The sequence below is a fragment of the Ochlerotatus camptorhynchus genome, unplaced genomic scaffold (genome assembly GCF_037179485.1).
Source record: "Ochlerotatus camptorhynchus isolate MF236.1 unplaced genomic scaffold, CSIRO-AGI_Acam_v1.1 ptg000070l, whole genome shotgun sequence".
NCBI lineage: Eukaryota > Metazoa > Arthropoda > Insecta > Diptera > Culicidae > Ochlerotatus > Ochlerotatus camptorhynchus.
Window position 1 is genome coordinate 1385911 of NW_027040560.1, and position 6000 is coordinate 1391910.

The 6000-nt window shown below is 43.0% G+C and overlaps 1 protein-coding gene across 1 annotated transcript in view; it reads right to left on the bottom strand.

The window, feature by feature from the left end:
• yellow-e overlaps nt 1-4635 on the bottom strand; it is a 64618-nt gene extending 59983 nt beyond the window's left edge. The window contains exon 1 of the mRNA XM_065217198.1: nt 4512-4635. The gene's annotated coding sequence lies outside the window, so the exon portion shown is untranslated. The remainder of the gene's footprint in view (nt 1-4511) is intronic.
• Nucleotides 4636-6000: the final 1365 nt, after the last annotated feature.

A 6000-nucleotide genomic window follows, 5' to 3' on the forward strand; every position in this document is an offset into this window, starting at 1 on the left:
AAACGGACATATCACGAACATATTTTTCACTCATGCGTCTAGAACTTAAAATCTAGATCATGAAAAATTTGTGATTCAGGGATACATTTTAGAGTTTTTGGACCATTTTTCAATTGCAGGGATTTAAAAATTCGAGATCTCTAAGGCAAACAAGTTGAGAAAACTGTGCGGCCTGGAATAAGTTTCGATATTTTGAACGTATAGAATGTTCTTGAAAAATTTAAAACATTGCAAACATGTTATGATATTCCCCGGAGGCGAACCAGCCCAAGGCTGAAAACCTCCTTAATAAAGAAAACCTTACCTAACCGTTATGATATGTTGGACATAGCATTTTTTTTACTAAAACCTGGCCCTGGAAACGTTTTGATTCCGGATTACAAGTCCGGAAAAAATACAATACTACCCGATTTCAAAGATGTTCAAATTTCTAGCCAAAGTTGAAAAAATGTCGAGAGCATGAAAAATTTTCTAGACCATTTTTTGACATCTTAGGCAAACTTTCATGATCAAGATTGGGTCATGCAACGGGTTCAATACCGTTGCCTCCGAATCGCGCTTGGTTGTATGCACTCGACGCATACGATGAGCCTCGAAGTACACTGACAGATCGTTTCGCGGAACTGTTCTTCCGGTTTCTTATCCGTTGTGAAGTAATGAACCCATTGGTAATAGAAAACTTTGAGAAGCTGCTCGACAGAAATCCTCAAACAAGATTCATGAGTCTCTATTATGAGTACATGACGCTGGAGATTGGCCCTTCTTCGTACAATTCGAATCGTGTTTGCTTCCAAGACTTTTATAGTTCCTCTGTAAATTTTGATCTGACAATGTCCGTGGAATACCAGATCACCATCGGTCGATGGTTGTTTCCTTAATTTTTGCAAACAAGTACCACCATGTCAGTAACAATAGGAGTTTTTTCACAGATGGGTCAACTAAAGGGTGATACGGTCAAAATTTGGTCAATATCAACTTGACGTATTTCTTTCAAATTTGCAATTAAAAAACCTGAACACCCCTCATTTTGAAGGTGTGTGTGTGTAGAATGTTGCTCCTATTTTGATTTTGGAATTCACTCTTCAGTTGTCAAAATGCCGTCCAAGCAAGAAGAGCAGCGTATCAAAATTTTGCTCGCGCATCGCGAAAATCCGAGCTACTCGCACGCAAAGTTGGCAAAATCGCTAAAAGTTGCCAAATCAACCGTTACAAATGTAATTAAAGTGTTTGGGGAACGTTTGTCGACAGCCAGGAAGTCTGGATCGGGGGGAAATCGAAAACCGGAAGCCGCTGAGACGACAAAGAGGGTTGCCGGTAGTTTCAAGCGAAACCCTAACCTCTCTCTCCGAGATGCCGCAAATAAGCTGGGTGTATCGTCTACAACCGTGCATCGAGCCAAAAAACGAGCCGGACTATCGACTTACAAGAAGGTAGTGACTCCAAATCGCGATGATAAACAAAATACGACGGCCAAAGCGCGATCCCGGAGGCTGTACACGACGATGCTGACGAAGTTTGACTGCGTGGTAATGGACGACGAAACCTACGTCAAAGCCGACTACAAGCAGCTTCCGGGACAGGAGTTTTATACGGCAAAAGGAAGGGGAAAGGTAGCAGATGTTTTCAAGCACATGAAACTGTCAAAGTTCGCAAAGAAATATCTGGTTTGGCAAGCCATCTGTACCTGTGGCTTGAAAAGCAGCATTTTCATAGCTTCCGGGACTGTCAACCAAGAAATTTACGTGAAAGAGTGTTTGAATAAACGTCTGCTGCCTTTCCTGAAGAAACACGGTTGTTCCGTACTGTTTTGGCCGGATTTGGCATCTTGCCATTACGGTAAAAAGGCCATGGAGTGGTACGCCGCCAACAACGTGCAGGTGGTTCCCAAGGACAAGAACCCTCCCAACACGCCAGAGCTCCGCCCAATTGAGAAATACTGGGCTATTGTCAAGCGGAACCTAAAGAAGACCAAAAAAACTGCTAAGGGCGAGCAGCAGTTCAAGGCAAACTGGCTTTCTGCGGCGAAGAAGGTGGACAAGGTGGCTGTACAAAATCTGATGGCAGGGGTCAAGCGTAAGGCCCGGCAATTCGGATTTGGAAAAGCGGAAGCCTAACTGAATATTTTTCCTGAATTTTATACTAATTGAACTTGAAAAAGAAATTTAATTTGATTTTTTAAATAAACGATTTCACCGTTTTACACGCGTTTTCCCTTGACCAAATTTTGACCGTATCACCCTTTATAAACGCTTCCACTGGATTTGGAGTATTCAACGAATTTCATAGCGCCTCTTATCAACTGCAAAAACCCTGTTCCGTATATGTTGCCTCACTACCTTCTGACCATTATTTAATTTTACGGATAGCCTTAGCTCATTGGAGGCTATTCGTTCAATGAGGCCAATGAAGCACTCCTCGTATTTCCTGCCTGAAATACGATCTAAACTGAGTGCTTTATCCAACTGCTCCTATACTATCACCTTAGCTTGGGTCCCATCTTATTGCTCAATTCCGGGTAATGAGAAAGCGGACTCGTTGGCTAACGTGGGCGCTATGGAAGGCGATATTTTTGAGCGACAAATTGCCTTCAACGAATTTTTCTCCATTGCTCGTCAGCAAGTCCTCATCAGTTGGCAACAAAAATGGAATGATGGTGATTTGAGAAGATGGTTACATTCTATTCTCCCACAGGTGTCGAACAAACCATGGTTCAAAGGGTTGGACATGATCCGCGACTTTATACGCGTTATATCAAGTCTTATGTCCTATCACTGCTCGTTAGACTCGCACTTCTATCGAATTGAGCTCTCAAGAGCACATTGCTCTCCAAACCTTGTGTTCTCAATCCCTACCCTGCCATCCATTTGTTACAATTTGTTACCTCTAACATCGAGATAGCCGCGAGTAATCGGCCCCCGCTTTACCAACGTTAGTTTTAAGTAATTTTGTAATCTAAACAATGAATATCGGCTTCGCAAAGCTGCGGCAAATGAGCCTGGAAAAATAAACCCATTATAAAAAAAGATTGAGTCTAGAATTTTGTTTCGAAACCTCAGAAAATTTACGATAGATCAATGTCAAGATCACAGGAAAGGAAAAAAGATTAAATTTTATAATCTGGTCAAATTTTGAAGCTAACGAGCTTGAATCATCAAGGCAAATTCGTAACTCTCAACATTAGTCGTAAAAAAGTTACTTTTTAGTAACTTACTCGAAAATAGCGACTTAGACACTAAAAAATGACTTGCTACCAGCCCTGCCAAGATCAAAAACCAAGTTTCATTCACATTGGAGAAGGTCGAGTATCTCCGATTCGTCATTTGGCCTGGAACTGCTTAGATGCGCCTTTTTTCAACTAAAAACTTCTATTTATGAAGACACCCACTTGATTAAACTTCATCGCTGTGAACTTTTTTAATTTTTGTTTTCCTTAAAATCACCCTTCTGCGTCACTGTGCAATGTGCATTGGCCAGTACCAGATGTGTTCCGGATATCTTAGGATGTAGGTCAATTTAACTTTAACCGTAATCCGTCTGGCAACATATCATATTTTGAAGATTTTAGTCGATGACATGATCGAATTGAGGAAAAATGTTGTCCTGAGAAAAACATTACAAACAATTACAGTCAACTCTCCAAAACTCGATGTCCCCTAACTCGATATCGAGTTATAGAACCATTGTAAAATTTAATTTCATGGCTACTGTGATGGCGATTTTGTACGGGATTGTTATTCTATAACTCTATAATTCCATAACTCGATGGTCCCTTGAATGTCGAGTTATAGAGAGAGTTGTATGTCGGTCTAAGTCAATCTAAATCGGAAACGGCACTCCAGTCACGCCAGAAGCTTTCCAAAGCCCATCAGACTTAAATGTATCATTTTGTTCAGTCTCCAGTTCAAACAAGCAATTTAACGACACTCGATAACGGACACCTTTGAACGGGCATGCCCACACCGTTTCCCTCCAGGTTATCCACTACAATAATTAAAGCTCCCCATCGCTGCAAGCCTGTTTCCAATCTGGTTTAACAACGTAATCGGGTCACAACTTCAATTCGCTCGTCATAATCATTTAATGGCACACGGAATGTCCTCCTCTTCCTCCTCCTACCGTGTCCACAGCCCACAGCAGATTCGTTTGATAGCACCGCCCGCCAGCTCAATTATGGCTACATTACGTCTCCACCTTACCGTGTTGATTTCTCGTCTCAAGACGATTCAGGTAATCTGATTAGCCAAGCACAATCAACTTCTTTTTTTTTAATTAAATTCAATTGTACAACACTTTTCCAAACTACCACCAAATTGCACTCGTTTTGTCACGTTTCGATAATCTTTTGTTTCAGCGATCGCATCAAATAATCCAGCTTATCTTATCCGCAGCTTTGGCACACTCTTCTTCGTCGCACTACCCAACAGCAAACGGCGACTTTAAATTCTGTTACAACTCCGAAACCACCGTGAAACAATTCCAACTCACGCTCACAATAGTCGCCCCATACACACCTTTGCCAAATCGATTCGAACTACTACTTGTGCGATTCCGTAACTCGACGATACGGTTCTCTGTTGTCAACCTCGGGGATCACAACAAATGGGAGTTCAACAGCGTTACGTCAGCGCTTACCAAATACCGACAAAAACACGCGACCGTACGGGATCGCGTCTAAGAGCAGACTGCGGAACGCGTGCCACCAAGTGGGCTCTTTTGTTTTTCCGAGGGTTTCCAGCGTCGTCGTCTTCGTCGTTGTCGTCGTTGTCGGCGGTGGCGGCGACAGACGGAAAAGAAAAAGCCTCCCAGTCCCGTCCCAAGCAAACATCCACCGCCAAGAGGCAAGAGAGAGAGAGAGAGAGAGCCAGCGAGCGAGCGAAACATAAGCCCAAGATATTGGGCCTTATTTAAGTATTTATTATTTGCTGGGTGCGATCAGCGGCTCTCTACGACGTTCCACGTGAGCTTGAGGCAAGAGCATGATCACATGAAAGAGCAAATCGCACTCGGTTCGGTAACCAAAGATCCTGGACAAGAGCAGGCCCTGGGTGTTCCAGCGCGGCGCCGTTCTACTGTTCTCGTTCTAATCCGGTACTCAGCACAACAAAGCATGGCCAGCTGAGCCATATGCTTAGTAACTGTTGACGGCTGGCAGGCAGGTTGCAGCGAGGTGGGTGTGTGTGTTGTTTGGGATCTATCCTACCGATCTCCTCCACGCTAGTCCACAATAGACAGACATGCATTAAAACAAAGGAGGGGGATTGGTATTTCGCACAGCAAGTTGATCAATACGCGATCGGTAAGTAAGTGAGTGGTAGCGGCGGTCGACCTCCAAGAACTATCTGAGCGTGGATGTTATAATTTTCAAAAGGCCAAGGTGTTAATTCGCAATTACTCGTGGGCATCAGGGGGCGCTATTTTTGCGGATGTGTCAAAGACAAATTCTTCAGCACAAACCTAGTTAACAAGCGAAACAATTACGATTAATCAGGCAGGATACTCTCTCGGGTGCTCTTAGTCACGAAATAAATATCTGTCTGCGGGGCGTTTGCCGGTCAAATCAGTTTCACCTATTGCAGTTATGTTCGCGCTCCAGAGCGCACCGAATCGATCTTTATTGCAGTAGTGCCGTGCTATTGCGGCAATTGACGTTTTGACGGAGCATGTGGCATTTAAATGCTGTGATTAATCTGCGAATGGTGGGTTTATAGCTCATAAAAAGCAAACGCTAATCACGACAACATTGTAATAATTAGGTGAAGTAGTTAGGTGTAACAATTTTGGACGAAAATCAAATCGATCCAAGCCTATGAGGGCAAGTGAAAAACCTTGAAACCAACATTTAAAATTGTTAGGTACATAATCGGTTTTACAACCTATAATAATCGCAACCCACACCCTCCCGCACCAGACCACCAACAGCAACACCCTTACTCGATCGAATCCTTTTCCGCCAATATATTCGCATGCGAGGGCGCTGGTTTTTTTTAATTTTAATAAATG